This window comes from Diadema antillarum, unplaced genomic scaffold, assembly GCF_040938485.1.
Source record: "Diadema antillarum isolate AM-2024a unplaced genomic scaffold, OU_Dant_1.0 seq00000476_RagTag, whole genome shotgun sequence".
Classification (NCBI taxonomy): Eukaryota; Metazoa; Echinodermata; class Echinoidea; order Diadematoida; family Diadematidae; genus Diadema; species Diadema antillarum.
The window spans coordinates 1,173,841-1,195,305 of record NW_027271443.1 but is presented as its reverse complement, the minus strand read 5'-3'; the positions used below and the strand labels follow the sequence as shown (position 1 = coordinate 1,195,305).

General features: G+C 38.6%; 1 long non-coding RNA gene across 1 annotated transcript; it reads left to right on the top strand.

The window, feature by feature from the left end:
* Window positions 1–3,629: 3,629 nt before the first annotated feature.
* LOC139733437 (uncharacterized) lies at window positions 3,630–5,682 on the top strand. Its single transcript, XR_011711093.1, has 3 exons — window positions 3,630–3,799; window positions 4,090–4,269; window positions 5,579–5,682. It is a non-coding gene; the product is annotated as an uncharacterized lncRNA (long non-coding RNA).
* The last annotated feature ends 15,783 nt before the right edge of the window (window positions 5,683–21,465 follow it).

Here is a 21,465-nt window from a genome sequence, read left to right as displayed (position 1 = left end):
ACTGGTACAATGCTCATGAGAAGTATGGAAAATAAATGAATTGAATTGAACTGAAATGGAAAGGTTAATGTTGAGTTTTACACGCATTCTAATTTTAATATTTGCCACGAGTGTCGCCTAATAAAAAGTTGGAGTGCGTAATCTTTTTTTGCTTGTTGCATTGTGGGCTGACCTATAAAATTACGCACACGAAATGATTATGTTTGATAATTAATAGTAGGAAGATCTGATGGTATCTTATTGCATTTTTTTACCAAAGAAACATGGAAGGAACCGCGGTCTCTGCAAAATGGGAAAAACATGGGTGGTGAAAATTCGAAATTCCGTGTTTGAAAAGCGGCAAGTCTACAAATGGTACCTCGTTCACCTTGCCTATGCTCATCCTAACAGAATTTTGTAAGCATGACTACCTCCGTGTCTCAGAATAACGTGGCACACAGGGGATTTCCACCATGGCACATTATAAAGAGTTGAAATCCGATCAAATTTTTTATGTTTAAATTTATCATGATGCGCCGAAAACCGCATCTCCGATAGCCCCCCCCCCCCCCATTCGTGTCTACTTAGTATTTTGTGGCGCCAATCGAGTGCACGTGTGATCGCCAGCCCGCGCGCACGCACATATTGCTTCTATGACCACTGAGTAGGTTTACTGTATACAGTAATCTTCTGTGGTTAACACTCGCGATGCGAGTACTGTACAGTGTATTATTACGCAACGAGTCGAGTACCGCCGTTGAGTTGCATTTTCAAATTCTGTAAAACGTTACGCGTACAAAGCAAAATGGCAGCGCAGAGAACGAAGAAATTTTATGCCCTGTGGCTGTGATGACAGCGTTGGAAAAGGTCCTGTGGTGGACTGAATAAAGGACAATGCCCAATATTCACGTTGTTGTTCCCATGAGGAAGTGACTATAGTATAATGGGGCAGCGGAAAATCTGCATCAACACATCAAGCAAAGCTGCTTGCCGCTATATGGTAAGTTACGTACAACTGTATACCCTATGCATGTTGATTGTGTATGAGCTTATGATTGAGTGTATGGTAGGTGTTCAACCCACCGACCGGGTCCATAACGACTAACCGCGCATTATAATGGCATTGCGCGTACAGACAGAAAATGTACGCATGGGACTACGCGCAACGGTGTTCGATTCTTCACTGGGCTACGCTACCGAGTAAAATGTGGCGAAAACAGCTAAGTATTCCCGCTAAATTACCGAAATTTAGCAAAATCGAATAAGGTTTATCGTGTAACTACAACTAGGCCTACCTTTGCTGACTCGTTGTTAGATGTAGAGTATCCTTCCGTAATAAATTTGACGATTTTGACGGCAAAATTGTCACCGCCGCTTCTACGATCGTGCACACACGTTACACATACACATGACAAACATTTTGTCGCCCGCTACGACCGTACGAGTTGATGCAGAAACGAGAAATGAATGTGAAAAAAACAAACCGACTCATCTAATTTATTTCAATTACGATGAAAAGTTTCCTAATGAAAATCAAGTCAAATTCATCAAAAAGTCCTTCAAAAGTAATATCGAAGGATTCAAAATATATTCAAATATTATTGGGGAAAAAATGACGGCTAGAAAAAAACAGCGGCCTGTCGAAAAAACGCATTTAAGTGCCCTTTATACATATTGTCAGGGTGGTCGGTAGAAATGAGCAGGGCAACTGAGTGCGGAAAAAAATGACACCCCACGCGTTCGAAGCCGCCATCTAAAAGCGCGTACCTCAGATCGCATTTTCAGTGCGCGCTTGTGAATCCGGAGTATTTTCTCCACACGTGAGTAAAATTTCAGGCAAATTGTGAGATTTTTCACGTTTCTATTGATAGAAAAACGTTAGGTGTCCGGTATTATGAACACCCAACCATACCACCTATCGTCACCCTATTGGATTTGTAGCTTGTTTATTCCAAAAATATATTACAAATTCGCCTAAATCATACCTCAAATATGCCATAAATACTACAGTTTTGAATGTCGTGACCGTCTTGTTGGTTTCAAATCTCCGTTTTAAAATAGCGCAATTTTAGTGCACGCAATCCCTTTTCTTCGCACAACGTTAGTTCTAGCGATCGGCACCCCTCCCTCCGTAGGTAAAACACGTCAATTTCACAGCCATGCGCCGTTACTGAGCGCATGTGTAATGTGTAATTGAAACGTGTCTAGGCCAAGGGCTATTAATAGTTTGGTTTGTTAGTTTGTTTGTGAGTTTGATTTGCGTTTCTTCGTTTTTATTGTTTTCAAAGCTAATGACACTTACTGTAATCCCGCGCATGCTTTTTCGTTCGTACGCAAACAGCCATGATAAATACGCAGGGAGCCAGGGTGCCGATGTCAAGCAGGTACCCTGCCGATAGGTGGTACCCTTACCATAAGATATAACGTTAGAATCTATTTACATGTATGTTAAGTTCAGCCGGGGGAGTTTTCAGCCGCCTCTAGACTCTACAATCAACTTTGCATCATACCTTTGCCCAGATATCCTGAATAGTAACCACCTATGTCACATACATAGCCACAACTACTGACTGGGAATCTGGCTGTACTATTAGATCGTTCAGACCTAAGTTGACCTTTTCCTCGTTTTACTTTAAAAAAAGAGAATTTGGACACAGAGGCTCAGAATTTGATTTTGCACTTCCTTAAGCGTACAGCTAACTGTAAGGAGACATGAGTACGTTTAGATTTAAGAGTAAGACATTCCTTGTCAAATTCCTTATGATTGTGACAAAAGTTCTTGTCAACTAAAGGCTAAAGCTCAGTCTAACCGTTAGGATACACCTCTTCACTCCATCACAAGCATTTTGCAAGTAACTTTCTGTGAGATTTGTGGGTTTAACCACTTGGCTGCAGACCACGTAATATCCTTGGCAACATTCCATTGTCTGTGTGCTGAGCATGTAATATAATATTACGTCTTCATATAATGTGTGATTTGAAGCCTCAGCGCTGTGCTACCCCTACCCCTACAGTTCAAACAGCACCTGAATGACATGATTGAATGTACGGGCAACAGGTGCCCCCCAAAATCAGTGATTTAGCTGTGATTTGTGAGGGTTTTGATTGGTCTCCAAGGTGAAAGTTTCTATAGAGTCTAAATTCAAAATGGCGACCTACAGTGGGAAGAAGGGTTTTGATGAATCTTTTGATGATAGTAAGTAAAGCTGCTCTTCGTGAAGGATTTGTGGAGGTATCGCAGATCAGGAGAGGATGATGCCTCACTATTTCATATTTCAAGCAATATAATCTTGGCCAATCTTTCCCCTTCTGGAAGGCATGTTTTGAGATACACATGCATTATTATGCATCAGCACCCAGGTGTTCAGTGTGCGTAATAGCCTGCAGCAGTCCAGTGGTTAATTGTTTCATCCATTGTGAAGCATTATTATTATTATTATTATCATTATTATTATTATTACTTATAGTGCGCTTTTCCCACAAGGCCCAAAGCGCTTACAATCAATTCAAAATATGCACAACAGTATGCACGACAATACGTCTTTAATCTTTTGAATGCTTTTCTTCATCTGCATTTTCAGATCAGAGGATGTTCACTCTCCATAGGCTTGAAGTATTGGAGAGGCTAGACCAACATGAGCAGGTGTACATTCAAATTGCAGAGCGCCACCACAGCAGGTTGCTTTACCAGTAAACATGGAGATTGGTGAGCTGAGGAGACTACGATGCCGCCATTACCCCCTCGAGAGTAAGGCAGCTTTCCAGGAGCTCGACAGCCTTCTAGCTTCTGGAGATTTCTTATGCTGGTAGAAAGATATTGGTGAGCAAAATACTAGTATTCAAAAGTGTTGCCTATATGTGTCACTTTTCTTTCCCTTGACCTCTGTCCTCTGTAATCTGTTGTTAGTTTTTAACCAAATCAATTAAATAATGGTGAACATAGTGTTTATATGAAATTAAATGTCACATAAAATGAGAAATGAGATTTGAATGTTTTTTTACATGTATAGAAAAGTAAGGAATTAATCATTTGTCTTGTCAGCTGCTTGTGTACGTTTAGTAAATTCTCGTATTTTATTGAAGGATTTGATCTTTTAAACTCTTTTTCAGACATGCATCCTCAGAATCAGTGGATCCTAATGGCAGGCGGTGTGCGGCAACTCTCTGGAGAAGATTGTGGGTCATGAGATCAGAAAGACCTGCATGGCAACAACAGGTTGAACATGAAGGGGACATCTTCGTTTGCAGATTTACAAGGTTGCCATGCTTTCGTCTCAAGTACTATTTTCAGTAAGTCAAGCCAAGCCCTCTTCAAAAACAGAACTACTTTCTTAGCCATTTTTTTTTTTAACTTCCACATTCAAAGTTTTTTTTTCCTTCGTTTTTATAGGATACAGAGCTCTATCATAAAGTTTTGGTTGAGACTTGGCTTAAGGTTTTTGTCATGTTTTTTTTTTTGTGGGATAGTGAGAAACCTCTTGTAAAATACAACTGTATGAAAGACCATGTAGTTTCATGGGGATTTCAATTTTTTTTATTTTGTTTTTATTTTTTATTTTTAATGAAAATCAATTTTGAAATGGCTGGGATGCCCAAAACAGAGCAATCCTATTAGAGTGTGGAATCCAAATTTTATTACAATCTTTTAGTTGTACTTTTTGGATTTTGTAGCTATTCCATATCCGATTTCCATCAAATAAACTTTGAATTCCTCTTACCCCTAACCAGGCCAGGCCCTTTTTAGTGTTCTGTGGCCTGGGAGGGGTTGATTCAATTGACCCCCCCCCCCCCCCGAGATCTCAACGTTTGATTGCACAATCGCTATGAAAGTTGGCTTGTTCATTACCCGTGGTGTAATCTACCAAGCTATACAAAAAGAAATGGAAATTTTCGTAATACAGTATATGCATAAAATCATGCATTTTGCTCCCTATCAGATATTAAAGCTCCTAGAATCCTATTTTTTGGTGAAAACATTCTTTGTGGCATTTCTAACAATGCATTTGAACAAAAAAAAATAGTATCAAAATCAATTTCTTCAGTATTTTATTGTTGTATTAATTTCTTGGTAATCTTAGTAGATACATGTTTTTTTTTGTTTTTTCGGCCTGTTGATTTATCATTTTTTTCCTGCAGAATTTATGTCAGAACCCATTTCAAGCATTATCATGATAAAATTAATTAGTTTCAGCCCATGAAAGTGAAAATGATTAGATTGTGTTTTCTCTTATTCATAAAGATATAAATATCTTTATGAATAAGAAGAGAAAACTCAATTTGCTTAGACTTTATACACAAAATCACGTTTTGAGCCATTTTCAGTCTGACAGGCATACATAAAACGTCATGCAACGTCATGACAGTATCAAAAGATGTGCAAGACTTGAAAGTAAATAGTCAGGGAACGATGCAGTCAAAAAATTTCATGTGGTGGAGTAGTCGCCAAAATGTGGAGGGGGAGGGGGTTGATTCAATATCTGGATACTTGGAATAAAATTTCCATGATGATTCATTTTTTCAATCTTGAAATACATGTATGTATACACAGGTATGTACTGACAATTTAGCATTTCTTTTTCTATCATCTTTTCTACTGCAGACATGATACATTCGTATGCACAAGCAAAGGGATGCAAGATACCAGCGAGAAAGAGACCACAAACTGGGCTTGCCACTGGATTTCCAACTCGCGTGATCATAAAGGAAACATGCAGATGAGGAGGAGGACAAAGAGTGTGCAAGAGGCTCCAGCTGGAAATTAAGAAAAAGATTGACTGTCGCCTTTGTGATTGTAGACTATGGTGGGACATTTATCACATTCAGTGACATTTCTTCTCTTTTTTTATAAATGAGGAGAATGTTGATTGTGTTTTCTTGAATGAAAAGGAAAAGTGTCAGGATCAAGTCGGCTATGTACTACTACTTGGACTGTAAAATCAAACCAAGTATTGGAAATTTTTTCATGCATCATTTTTATTTATATGATCATCATTGAAAATACATATAATTCCTTATACATGTACTGTATCATGATATTGACAGAACATTACATTTTTTTTTTTCTTGCATGCATTGTGAATATGTTCCTTCATTTGCTGGACTTTCCATAATAAATAGTTTAACTTTTATTCTACATCAAGTCTACTCAGATTTAAGTTCTTTGTGTTCTCTACTCCTCTCAACTTAACTTTACATCAAGATTGCATGTTTTCGTAATACATGTACATCATATTGATCATTATTCCTGTCAGCATTTGAAGTGTCATCTCTTGTTCCAACAAACCGTTTCTGTAATGTATTACATAACAACTTACGGATATTTCTTTTCCAACAGCCTAGAAATGAAGCATATCATTCACCTGCTCCCTTCCACCGAGTTCCACAGACATGAATTCCCCTGGCTGTTGCTGGTTTGGGCAAGCCTTCAGTCAAGCTTTGTGGTTGTAAGGTTCAATTTTGTGAAGAAAGCATGCATAAAATCTGACTAAATTGCAGAAGCGGTCTGTTGTAATTCATCTTCATACATTTACTGTATGTTGTTTGTTATTTCATTACTTTGCAAACATTCACATGAGAGAAATCTGTGTTTCCACCTTGGAAAACAAATTTCCCTTTCAACCTAGCTACACTTACACTGTAGAATATCTTCTAGATTACATGCCTGCCCTGACAAAACCAATGTGGGCCCCATGTGGTGTATATGGGGTTAATATGGAAGTAAATTGGCAAAGCCCATTTGGCCCATATGGGCCCCAGATGGGGTGTAGGCCTACAGGGAAAAACATACATGGGTCTCATATATACTCAGTACTTGAATTCTAGAAAAAAACAAACATTGTATTATATTTTATTGATTGTTTATGTATGCTATGAAAGCGGATATAGATTGTTACTTGTTTATCGTTGTAATTGTACATGTATATTCATTTGCAGTAATGAAGCACAGGGTAACCCTTTTATAATGAGGTTGGTGGGACCACCATTTTTTCCTCGTTATAACAAATACCTCATTGTAAACATATGCATACTGTATGTTTACTATTTCAATATTTGCAAGTTCAGATGAGACCAATAAGATATCCTCGTTTCCCAGGTTTCCCTGTACTGGTACTACTGCAGTACCATTGTAGTACTACTGCAGTACTGGTACTACAGTACTACAGCAGTACCGGTACTGCAGTACCACTATTGGTACTGTAGTACTACTGCAGTACTGGTACTGCAGTACTACAGCAGTGCCGGTACTACTGAGTACTGCAGTACCATTACCATTACTGGTACTGTAGTACTACTGCAGTACTGGTACTGCAGTGGTACTGCAGTACTACTGTAGTACTGGTACTACTGCAGTACTGGTACTGCAGTGGTACTGCAGTACTACTGTAGTACTGGTACTACTGCAGTACTGGTACTGCAGTGGTACTGCAGTACTACTGCAGTACTGGTACTGCAGTACCAGTACTGCAGTAGTAGTACTGCAGTAGAACTGCAGTACTGGTACTGCAGTACATATACTGCTGTGTAGTACTGGTACTGCAGTAGGCCTACTGGTAAGTACTGCAGTACTACTGATGCAATGACTACTGCAGTACCAGTACTGCAGTACAACTAGTACTGCAAGGAAGAAGTGAGGTAGTACTGCAGTACTGGTACTGCAGTACTGCAGTACTGCAGTACTGCAGTACTAGTACTGCAGTAAAGTGTCCAATTTACTACAGTACTTCTGCAGTACTAGTACTGCAGTACTACTGAAGTACGTGTACTGCAGTAGTACTGCAATACTTGTACTGCAGTACTACTGCAGTACTTTTTCACAAGGGATGGTACATCTCTATGGTAGATGCATGTTCTATGGTATACCACATGGTGCAAATTTATGGTGAATAAAGTGCATATGGTACATCTGTATGGTAGATGCTTGTTCTATGGTATACCATATGGTGTAGATACAAGGTGAGTAGACTGCATATGGTACATCTCTATGGTAGATGCATGTTCTATGGTATACCACATGGTGCAAATTTATGGTGAATAAAGTGCATATGGTACATCTGTATGGTAGATATGCGTTCTATGGTACACCATATGGTGTAGATACAAGGTGAGTAGACTGCATATGGTACATCTCTATGGTAGATGCATGTTCTATGGTATACCACATGGTGCAAATTTATGGTGAATAAAGTGCATATGGTACATCTGTATGGTAGATATGCGTTCTATGGTACACCATATGGTGTAGATACAAGGTGAGTAGACTGCATATGGTACATCTCTATGGTAGATGCATGTTCTATGGTATACCACATGGTGCAAATTTATGATGAATAAAGTGCATATGGTACATCTGTATGGTAGATATGCGTTCTATGGTGTACCAAATGGTGTAAATATATGGCGAGCAGATTTATGGATATGGTATATCTCTATGGTAGATGCGTGTCTTATGGTATACTACATGGTGTAAATATATGGTGAGTAGAATGAATATCGTAGATGCTTGTTCTATGGTATACCACATGGTGTAAATTTATAGTGTATCATAGAATGCATATATATATGGTACATTTGTATGGTAGATGCTTGTTCTATGGTATACCACATTGTGTAAATGATGGCGAGTAGAATTATAGAATGAATATGGTACATCTGTATGGTAGATGCCTGTTCTATGGTATACCACATAGTGTTAATCATGGTGAGTAGAATAAATATGGTACATTTGTATGACAGGTGCTTGTTCTATGGTATATCACATATGGTGTATATATTATGGTGAATAGATCGCGTATGGTACATCTGTATGGTAGATGCTTGTTCTACAATATACCGTACGGTGTAGAATATGGTGAATATGGTACATACAGACATTTCTGTTATATATACTTCTCTATGCAGCTCATATATTAAAATATTTTTTTATTGTGTTACATTTTTTTCATGACTCGGTTTTTGTTTTCATACAGGTAATTAACCATGTGAACAAAATATGGCTGTTAAGTATAGTGTTGGTTCTATGATGGTAATAGATGCATTGTAGTTATATGGTAGATATTAGGTGCTAACATGGAACATTGTATGGTGACTGTGGTAGATATCTGTGGCAGATTAATGCGTCATTTGTGTTAGCTGTTTTGGTTTATGGTAGATATATGGTAATTATATGAATGATTTATGTATGGTGTTTATGGTATATGCATGGTGGTTCTATAACTTCTGTGGTGGGTAATTGGTGCAACCATACCACCATATGCCTACCATATAACCATCATACACCATATATAAGCGCCATACATATATCATACTAGTATCATACATCTACCAAATATTACCATACTTCTACCATATAATCACCATACATAAAACTACCCCAGAAGCACCATACAGCTACCATCATGACCGCCATGATACCTACACCATATAACCACCACTCATCTACCACAGAAGTACCATATATCTACCATTTATACACCATATAACCACCATACATACACCATATAGCGACCATACATACCCCATATTACCACCATACATGTTCTATATGACGACCATTCACCATCCCTGATACTGTTTAGTGATAGCAGACACTCGTCGCAAAAAAAAACAACGTCTTTTATTGGTCGTAAACAGGTCAACTGGTCATACGTCGTGTTACGACATTAGACGACATCTTTATGACGACTTTCAACGGCGAATGAATTGCACAACTAGAATAGTATGCTGTGACATTTACGTCAGTTATTGACCAATAAATTACCAGTGTTTTTCTCATGCTTTCATGTCGGGATTAAGACGCCAGTTTTACGTCGCTTTTTGACCAGAGCTTGTGCATTCCAGCAACCAGATAAAGACGTCAATTTCACGTCATTTATTAACCTAATCTAGACATGTTGTATAAAAGGGTTAAAGTTTACTGTATATGTACATACATCTGTATTTCACTCTAAATCTTTTACCAAACCTTAGTAAATCTAAAATACTTGTCAAAATGGAGAATTGTTACATGACATAGCCAGAGCTTAACACTACCGGTGGCCCGGTGGCCCGGGGCCACCAAAAACGCGCGTCGGGCCACCAACATTTCAGAAATGAAGATTTTGGTGGCCCAATCGGGCCACCAAAATGTCGGATAATTCCCTTTACTTTTGTAGATGGACAGCGGTAACAATCGGCTCCGTACGATGCTAAAATGAATGTCAGATGTTTGCTTTTTATTTTGGAAATGAATAATGGTAATATTCGGCTCCGTATGATACTAACATAGGTGTCGGATGTTTGATTTTGCGTTCGGAAATGAATAAAGATAACATTCGGCTCCAGAAGATGATGAAATAAATGTGGAATGTTAGCTTTGACGTTCGGAAATGAATACTAATAACATTCAACTCCGTACGATGAGAAAAGAAATGCCGGATGTTTGCTTTTTATTTTGGAAATGAATAACGGTAATATTCGGCTCCGTATGATACTAAAAGAAGTGTCGGATGTTTGGTTTTGCGTTCGGAATTGAATAAGGATAATATTCGCCTCCAGAAGATGCTGAAAAATGTGGAATCTTAGCTTTGACGTTCGGAAATGAATACTAATAATATTCAACTCCGTACGATGAGAAAATAAATGCCGGATGTTTGCTTTTACGTTGGAAAGTAAATAACAACATTCAGCTCCAGAAGATGCCAAAGCAAGTGTCGAATGATCCCTTTGACGTTCGGAAATGAATAAACAGGATATTCAACTCCATATAGATAGTAAAATAAATACAGGATGTTCACGTTCAGGTGAATAAGAATGTCTCATGTTTGCTTTTATGTTCGAATGTATATAGCAACAACATTCAGCTCCGGATGATGCTAAAATAGATGTCGGATATTAATTTTGCTCTGACGTTCGGAAATGAACAACAATGATATTCAACTCCATAGATCACTGTAGATAGTAAAATAAATACCGGATGTTCACGTTCAGGTTTGAAGTAAATAGCAATAACAGATCAGATGCGGAAGATGCTAAAATAAATGTCGAATGATCCCTTGCCCTTTGACGTTCGGAAATGAATAACAATGATATTCAACCCCGAATGATGATTAAATAAATGTCCAATGTTTGCTTTTACGTTCGAAAGTAAATAGCAATAACATTCGGCTAAGGAAGATGCTAAAATAAATGTCAGATGATTGCTCTTGTATACGTTCGGAAGTGAATAGCAGTAATATTCTGCTCCATACGATGCTAAAATGAATGTCGGATATTTGCTATTACATTTCGAAATGAATAACAGTAACTTTCAGCTGCGTTTGATGGTAAAATATTTAAAGGACATAAGGATTGAGAGAATGCAGCAATATTAGTAGAACACATCAGTGAAAGTTTGAGGAAAATTGGACAATCTGTTCAAAAGTTACGAATATTTTAAGTATCTGCGCAGTCACTGCTGGAAGAGAAGACTACTACAGTGTATGATGTCACATGCGTACAACTATATAAGGAAAATAAAAAGAGAATTTCACAAAACTTTACTTTATTAATAAAGTGCACATTTCTTCGACTTGCTGCTGACGTATGTTAAGGGTAAACTATTCCCCCTGCCTTCTGGAAGAGAGAAGTGGAGTGTTCTTTTGTTATGCAAAAAAAAAAAAATGAATATGTTGAATTTTCTTTATTCTTTCTTTATATCGTTGTACTCATGTGACATCACAAGCCATGGTATACTCTTTTCATCCATCCGTGACTGAGCAGAAACTTCAAAAATTCATAACTTTTTAACGGATTGTCCGATTTTGCTCACACTCTCACTGATGTGTTCTACTAATATTGCTGCGTTCACTCGACCCACATGTCTATGAAGGTGAACTTGTCCTTTAAAGTCTGATGTCTGCCTTGACGTTCAAAAATGAAAAACAGTAAAATTCGGCTCCGTACAATGCTATAAATTGTCAGGTAATTCATTTCACTTTCGGAAGTGGACAACAATAACATTCGGCTCCGTACGATAATAAAACAAATGTTGGATGTTTGCTTTTTTAATTTTAAAATGAATAACGGTAATATTCTGCTCCGTACGATGCCAAAATGAATAACAGATTATTGCTTTTACATTTGGAAATAATTAACGGTATCAATCGGCTCAGTTAGATGCTACAATAAATCGGGGATGTTTGCTTTCACGTTCAGAAATGAATAAGGATAACATTCAGCTCCGTAACATGCGAAAATGAATGTCAGTTCTTTGCTTTTACATTTGAAAAAAAAAACCAAAACAATTAATAGTAACATTCGGCTCCGTATGGTGTTAAAATACTAGTAAACGTTGGATAATTGCTTTTACAATCAGAAATGAATAACGATAACTTCCAGCTCTTTATTAATGCCAAAACAGATGTCGGATGTTCAAAAATGTCTGCAAATGCTCCCATTCTATCGTTTCAAACGTAAGTTTTGACCACCTAAATAGGCATCAACTTTTATAATAATGTATAAGCCTATTTGCTAAATCTTAGAACTCAGAATAACGGTAAGATGATTGAATTTTCTCTTCATTTGTTTTAGACATGGGTACATGTATCACTTGAGTAATACTTAATATTTCATTTTCTATGTTTGTTTTTCTTGATTTTTTTTTCGGGCCACCAGATTTTACTTTCGGGCCACCAAAAAATAAAAATTAATGATTTTGGTGGCCCGATCGGGCCTCCAAAAATAAAAGTTAGTGTCGAGCCCTGCCATAGCCAGAATTATACCAATTATAGTCCCCTTCGCTCTGCCATCCCCTGGCCGTGCGCGCCAAAATTAAAAAGCACAGCTCGTCCGTTAACCGCCAGCGCGCGGTATGCGCAGCGCAGTGCCATTGTTCGAATTGTAACCGTTTATAGATGTCCCCAACGCAAGCGATCTAAGGACACGTCTCGAAAGATCGGAGATTGAATGCCAAATTTGGAGACTGGAAGTGGAAAGGTGAACTGCCCCAGGTCGAAATTCCCATAGAAACCAGTAGAGCTAAAACCAGTAGAATTCTACTGGTTTGTACGGGTTCAGTGGAGACCGATTTTCTACTGGTTTCAATATGGAAAGTGAAATAAAACCAGTAGAAAACCAGTAGGAAATTTGTACGGGAACCAGTAGCAGACCAGTAAGAATTCTTATTGGAACCAGTAGAAACCAGTAGAAATGCTTGATTTAAACCAGTAGAATCCAGTGAAGACCAATGAAAACTCTCAATGAAACCAGTAGAAATCTCAACAAAACCAGTAGAAATCTTAACAAAACCAGTAGAAAACCAGTAGAAACCAGCAGGATTTTTTTACTGGAACCAGTAGAAATCTCAACAAAACCAGTAGAAATCTTAACAAAACCAGTAGAAACCAGCAGGATTTTTTTACTGGAACCAGTAGAAATCTCAACAAAACCAGTAGAAATCTCAACAAAACCAGTTAAAAACCAGTAGAAACCAGCAGGATTTTTTTACTGGAACCAGTAGAAATCTCAACAAAACCAGTAGAAATCTTAACAAAACCAGTAGAAACCAGCAGGATTTCTTACTGGAACCAGTAGAAATCTCAACAAAACCAGTAGAAATCTTAACAAAACCAGTAGAAACCAGCAGGATTTCTTACTGGAACCAGTAGAAACCAGCAGGATTTGTTACTGGAACCAGTAGAAACCAGCACGATTTCTTTCTGGAACCAGTAGAAACCAGCTGAATTTCTTACTGGAACCAGTAGAAACCAGCATGATTTCCTACTGGAACCAGTAGAAACCAGCAGGATTTCTTACTGGAACCAGTAGAAACCAGCAAGATTTCTTCTGGAACCAGTAGAAACCAGCAGGATTTCTTACTGGAACCAGTAGAAACCAGCAGGATTTCTTACTGGAACCAGTAGAAACCAGCAGGATTTCTTACTGGAACCAGTAGAAACCAGTAGGAATTTCTACTGGAACCAGAAGAATACCAGTAGATGCCTTACTGAAACCAGAAGAAACCAACAGAATACCAGTAGATGTTGTACTGGCCCCAGTAGAAACCAGAAGAAATTCCTACTGAACCAGTAACAGCATGTACCAATGCATTTGGAAGAAGAACTTGCACTTCAAGTGACTCCCATTATAACGACATCTTCAGGACCGACATTTTTCTTTTTGTTACATTAAAATGTTGTTACAGCTCAACAATGCAAGAAAGAACATTGTAAATGTAGTACAATTGTAAATACAGGTAATTTAAGGACCTGATTTTTTACTTTTTTGATACATTACAAAAAAGTTTCCATAGAACCATGTCCAATACAATGGATGTGCACTAGTAGTACAAATTCTTCTTCAAATCAGCAAAAACAAACAAACAAAAAATCTATCTGTAATGGTGCCACCAGACATCAACTAATGTACAGTACTAACCAATTTTCGACTGAATGAGACATACCTGAATGTTCAAAATTAAGAATGCATACATGTACACAACACATGCCACACAAATTCACACTGCATTTGTATGCATACCAGGTACATTGATCAAAACATGAGACTTCTATCACACACTGTAAGTCTGGAGTAAATACAGTCTTAAGTTGAGGAAATTTTATTACAGGTCAATGGATGATAATCAAATTACATGTGTACATTACATTTCAAAGTATTCATTATTCAGATTACTTTTTTTTTCACCATGTTGTTTTGCCAAGCCAAAGAATTTTTATTTCAGTTAACAAATTCGTTCAACTGATTATGTGACAGGAATTTTTGTTTTTGAAAGACAAATAAGGCCTCGACAGGTATTTGAAAAAAAAACACCAAAAACATGTAAATTTGTATTACATCAAAAATACAAGGTTTACATTCCTGTCATTGAGCACTTTCCATATGCCCCATTTGTTTGTGAAAGCGATAACATAAAGATGATTACCCTAATCATAGAAAATGTTCATCTGAAAGGATGCAAAACTCATACGTACACAAACAAACTTAATAATAAAGATATTAAACTGATGGCATGACAAACAAAACTTCACTTGACAAAACAAAATACAGCATTGGTGGTTGGCAAAGAATAGATATTCATAATTATGTATGTAAAATAAACCATGCTGTCTTGCTGGCATCATCCAGGTACATACATCTACTGTACATACACAGATAACACTAACAGCATCGATCATAGATAGTGTTAAAAAAAGCGGCACCAAAATGGGATTGGATATTGTAGGTAAGAGGCAATGAGTGAAAAAAAGAAGAGGAAAATAAACAAATAAACAAATTCATAGTCGCATCTGAATGTAAGTTTACAGAATAAATTTCAATTACCAAAATGCTCACGCATGCTTGGCAGCTCATTTTATGTTAGTTAACAGCCTTTCAAAAACATAAGAGAACCCCATTATGTCAAGGACCTAAATACCACAATTCACCTGTAATTACCTGTTTGAGTGCATATCACCTTTCTTACTATATTGTAATTATACACAGCCCTGTCCCTTTGCTGCACACAGCATTTGGTTGGCTAGTTTCTTTCTATAATAGGTCCTTGTTCTGTCAGCTGGAAAGTGGTATGCACAATCTGTGAGGTTTAATGTCTAATAGTAGTCATAGATTTTTCACAGTAAGTCAAGAGTCTTCACCTGGGACCTGATAAAATCATCCATTATCATCTGCAAACTGGCAGGTCTGCAAGTTGCAAGGTTACACTAATTTAATTTAAAAAAAAGAAAGAAAATGCATCAAACTGAACATTACCCATTTGGCCATTTAGAATAAAAAAGAAAAAATACAATGTACACCGTTGCATGATTCAATTACACAACTTTGAGCACAAACAACACAGCATGGACGCGGAAGGTTTTGCACTTCAGGCTCACACCCGTTAGTCTTTTTATCCGATAGCAAGTACAGCTATACTGTGTTATTGCCCAAGTTAGTCCTCACCTAATCCTTTGCCATCAGTACAGCGCAGGAATCTTCTCCTCCTCTACCAGCACAGCAACTCTCTTGTGCAAAATGATAAAATACTGTACATGAACTAAGTATATGCTGACTTTCTTGCAGTATATACTTGTACCCATCATGAATGTAAAGATACACTGTAGCACAGAAGATCACCCAAGCCCAGTCATCTGGTTCTGACATAAATGTATGTACTAAACTTGTACATTGTACATTACGGTACTGTTCAAGTATTTCCTCATTTAAGCTGTCACCAGTGATGGAATAACGCAGGACATAGTGACACTCCTTTTCCTCCAGTCAATCTTTAAAGTACATTGTCGTTAACAAATCTCTGCACTAATGATGATGAGTCTGGCTGAATATGATGGTTCTCTCAGTTTTACATTCCTTTCGCTCATATAATTCTTTCACTAGTGTGAAAATATCTTGAAATTTTCCTGAAATGACAAGCTGACAACATACAATTCTTGTAAGAGCAACTAGAAATGTCGCTACAGCGACTGGTTTATACCCCCGTCAAACAACATTTCATAAGCTTTGGTCAAAACAACATTTGATAAGCTTTGGTCAAAAAACTGAGGAAGTAGTTAAATCCGCAAGATCTTTCCTTGATCTTCTGCCATTAATATGCCGTTACCATGGCAACGTACTTTCGGGTACTGTCGAAAAATGCGTCTTGCACATCTACAACCAAAGGCACACATCTGTACCAAGTTTCATGGAAATTGGGCAAAAACTGAGGAAGTAGTTTGCAACACAAAATTTTCCATCATTTTGGCTCATAATATGTGAGCTGTTACTATGGCAACATACTTTTTGTCACTGTCAAGAAATGTGTCATGCTGACCTATATCCTAAGACAAACATTCAATATAAATTCCATGAGAATTGGAAGAACACTGATGAAGCAGTTTTGCCATGAAGCATTTTGCCCTATATTTTACCAATAACATGCCGTTACCATGGCAACGCACTTTTTGCCACTGCGGAAATATGTGTCTTGCACATTAACATATTCAGATGAACATCTGTACCTAATTTCATAAAAATTGATCAAAAACTGTGGGAGGAGTTCGCGACGCAAGATTTGTACCCATTTTTGCCCATAATATACCGTTACCATGGCAACGTACTTTTGGGTACTGTCAAAAAATACGTCTTGCACATCTACAACCCAAGGCACACATCTGTGCCAAGTTTTATGGGAATTGGTTGAAAACTGAGGAAGTAGTTCGCGACGCAAGATTTGTACCCATTTTTGCCCATAATATGCCGTTACCATGGCAACATACTTTTGGGTACTGTCAAAAAATATGTCTTGCACATCTACAACCCAAGGCACACATCTGTGCCAAGTTTTATGGGAATCGGTTGAAAACTGAGGAAGTAGTTTGCGACGCAAGATTTGTACCCATTTTTGCCCATAATATGCCGTTACCATGGCAACGTACTTTTGGGTACTGTCAAAAAATATGTCTTGCACATCTACAACCCAAGGCACACATCTGTGCCAAGTTTTATGGGAATCGGTTGAAAACTGAGGAAGTAGTTCGCGACGCAAGATTTGTACCCATTTTTGCCCATAATATGCCGTTACCATGGCAACGTACTTTTGGGTACTGTCAAAAAATACGTCTTCCACATCTACAACCCAAGGCACACATCTGTGCCAAGTCTTATGGGAATCGGTTGAAAACTGAGGAAGTAGTTCGCGACGCAAGATTTGTACCCATTTTTGCCCATAATATGCCGTTACCATGGCAACGTACTTTTGGGTACTGTCAAAAAATATGTCTTGCACATCTACAACCCAAGGCACACATCTGTGCCAAGTTTTATGGGAATCGGTTGAAAACTGAGGAAGTAGTTCGCGACGCAAGATTTGTACCCATTTTTGCCCATAATACGCCGTTACCATGGCAACGTACTTTGGGTACTGTCAAAAAATATATCTTGCACATCTACAACCCAAGGCACACATCTGTGCCAAGTTTTATGGGAATCGGTTGAAAACTGAGGAAGTAGTTCGCGACGCAAGATTTGTACCCATTTTTGCCCATAATATGCCGTTACCATGGCAACGTACTTTTGGGTACTGTCAAAAAATACGTCTTCCACATCTACAACCCAAGGCACACATCTGTGCCAAGTTTTATGGGAATCGGTTGAAAACTGAGGAAGTAGTTCGCGACGCAAGATTTGTACCCATTTTTGCCCATAATATGCCGTTACCATGGCAACGTACTTTTGGGTACTGTCAAAAAATATGTCTTGCACATCTACAACCCAAGGCACACATCTGTGCCAAGTTTTATGGGAATCGGTTGAAAACTGAGGAAGTAGTTCGCGACGCAAGATTTGTACCCATTTTTGCCCATAATATGCCGTTACCATGGCAACGTACTTTTGGGTACTGTCAAAAATACGTCTTCCACATCTACAACCCAAGGCACACATCTGTGCCAAGTTTTATGGGAATCGGTTGAAAACTGAGGAAGTAGTTCGCGACGCAAGATTTGTACCCATTTTTGCCCATAATATGCCGTTACCATGGCAACGTACTTTTGGGTACTGTCAAAAAATACGTCTTTCACATCTACAACCCAAGGCACACATCTGTGCCAAGTTTTATGGGAATCGGTTGAAAACTGAGGAAGTAGTTCGCGACGCAAGATTTGTACCCATTTTTGCCCATGATATGCCGTTACCATGGCAACGTACTTTTGGGTACTGTCAAAAAATATGTCTTGCACATCTACAACCCAAGGCACACATCTGTGCCAAGTTTTATGGGAATCGGTTGAAAACTGAGGAAGTAGTTCGCAACGCAAGATTTGCAAAGGACCGACCGCCCGACCGACCGCCCGACCGCCCGACCGGTCGACCGCCCGACCGACCGTCCGCTGATTCCTATATACCCCCTTCAAACTTCGTTTGGCGGGGGTATAAATATTTGGCCAGGCCTCCCTGGTTGGGCCCATCTAGTGCTTGTATGACGATTTCAAAATGCTGAAGGCCCAAACTCTCAGTGAGGTCATCATTCTCTGAAGAAGGCAAGGGAAGATGTAGGCCCACTCGTGGCAGTCAAAATACCAGGTACGTGGCATAACGGAGCTCCGCAAGTCGACCTTAGCTGGCTTCTTCTAGTCTTCATCGTCTTCTAATACTTAAAGATAAAACAAACAGAAAGAGAACTTTGAGTAATCAATTAATTTTCAATGTTTGATGTTAAAGTGATATATTGTACTACACGTTGTACGTAAATCTTGCCAAATTGAGAACATTTGTTTAAAAAATCAGCACATTTTTCTTCTTCATTGGAGATCAACATTCAACAATCATATCATTATGGTCAACTAGTGTTTCAGTTTGAACTCTTTATACATACATGTATGTACAACATATGTTACGTTTCCACGCCTGACTCTGTCACGGGCATGTTATAGTTAACTTCACATATTCTGCTCAATGCACAAACCTGCCCCCACCGATCGATAAATCACTAGCACAGGGTAGACAGTGTTTCTGGCAATTCCATTTCTCTCACTTACAATGTACCGGGTAACCGGTATAGCCTGTATTTTACTTGGTGATTGACTAGCAAGCGGTGTTCCCTACGAACTGTTGTTATATACTGGCTTTTTGTACGCAATGGTCACAGATTTGTCATACAATTTACACACACACATGAAAGCAAAGCTTGGCATTTTTTTCTACAACTTTGCTCACTGTATGTCCAAAATACGATTCAACATAAATCTACAAATTAAATACATGTAGATGAGAAAAACTGAATGTACATGTATTCTCAAATCATCACTATTTTGTTGGTGTCTAATGTGGCAAACAGAATGTTTCCATCATGGCACACAAACTGATATTGAGTGATAAAGAGCTAACTTAAATCCAACTTTGTAGTTAGCGTTAATAATACTTTAAATCTAGGCTAACAAGAGGACTGTCTAAGGCAAAACACTCACTAACTGGCCACCACTGGTGCTCGGTTTGTCTCAGTCGGGTTCCTCAATACACTTGCACTGCAGACGAGTACAGCATGGCTATGCATATCAGTGAACCTACTGCGTACTGGTGGCTGTAGCTGTTCCAGTGTCTCACAGTCCATTATCGGGCATTGTCAGTCTCCGACACGTACCACCACCACAACGGTAGTACCAGATACAGTTTGGATTCACAGTGGATTGTTTCGTCAATTTTCACGATGTCACTAGCTCGCACATTTCTAATCGTTTGAACATACATGTAGTATGGTGTACGACATTTCTGAAACATACCGTAGGGCGTACTAGTACACCGAAAAAATCGTAGCGTTCAAACGTACGGCTTCGATTCCGATCGTCACCTAGTATGATCAGCTATGGTTGAATACGGCCTGGAAGCAAACTCGACATCAAAGTCACTCTCAAATGAAATAAAACGTCAATGTTTACCGCTAACTAAACCTTGGATTCCTGAGCTCATTGAAGATTCTCATTCCGAAACACAAATGCAATCGTAAGTGGAGTTTTCTCGGTATAATTGGCTGCTGGATGACAGAGTTGAACGGATTGCGATGGGTGCGTTGATGTGTGTACGACAGCGGTGGCGGCCGGCCGGCCAGCCAGCCAGCGCAGGGCTGGGGAGCGGACGGGGGATTGCGCTCAACCTGCCCGCCAAAAGTAGCTCGTTTGCATAACGGCTAGCTGCGCGGTAGTATGACGTCATGTTGCCGTTTGAGACCCAAGGATTTATTGATGAGCATAACGAGTTTAAAGACAATTAGGTTATAACAATTACATAAGTATAATTTCATTTCAAAATATATGACTTATATTTTTATTTTTTTTTGCAATTGTTAATATCCCCATGATAACAAAATTAACAAAATTTTCCGTAAAAGTTGTTCATTGTAACGACGTTCAGTTGTTTGACAACTTCCAGTAGAATCCACCGGTTTCTATTGGTTTCTGCAGGCACTCGGTTGGTTTCTACTGGTTTGACTTGTTAGAAGTATTTTGACACCCCATTTTAAACCAGTAGAATCTACTGATTTCTGTCGGTTTCTACTAGTATTACTTCACAATTTTACAGCCCTCTTCAAACCAGTAGACTCCACAGGTACTCGTTGGTTTCCGCTGCATGGTTTGACTTGATATTTTTACATCCCATTTCAAGCCAGTGGAATCTACTGGTTTCTGTCGGTTTCTACTGGTATAACTCCACACTTCTACAACTCTCTTCAAACTAGTAGGCTATCTACAGGTACCTGTTGGTTTCTACTGGTTTGACTTGTTTGTTTTTACATGTATAGGAGATGACTGGTTTGTACTGGTTACCACTGGTTTGACATGATATTTCGACACCCCATTTTAAGCTAGTGGAATCTATCTGGTTTCTGTCACTTTCTACTGGTATAACTTCACACATCTACTAATCCTCTTCAAACCAGTAGACTATCTACAGTACCTGTTGGTTTCTACTGGTTTGACTTATTTGTTTTTTTTTCCATGTATAGGAGATTGACTGGTTTGTACTGGTTACCACTGGTTTGACTTA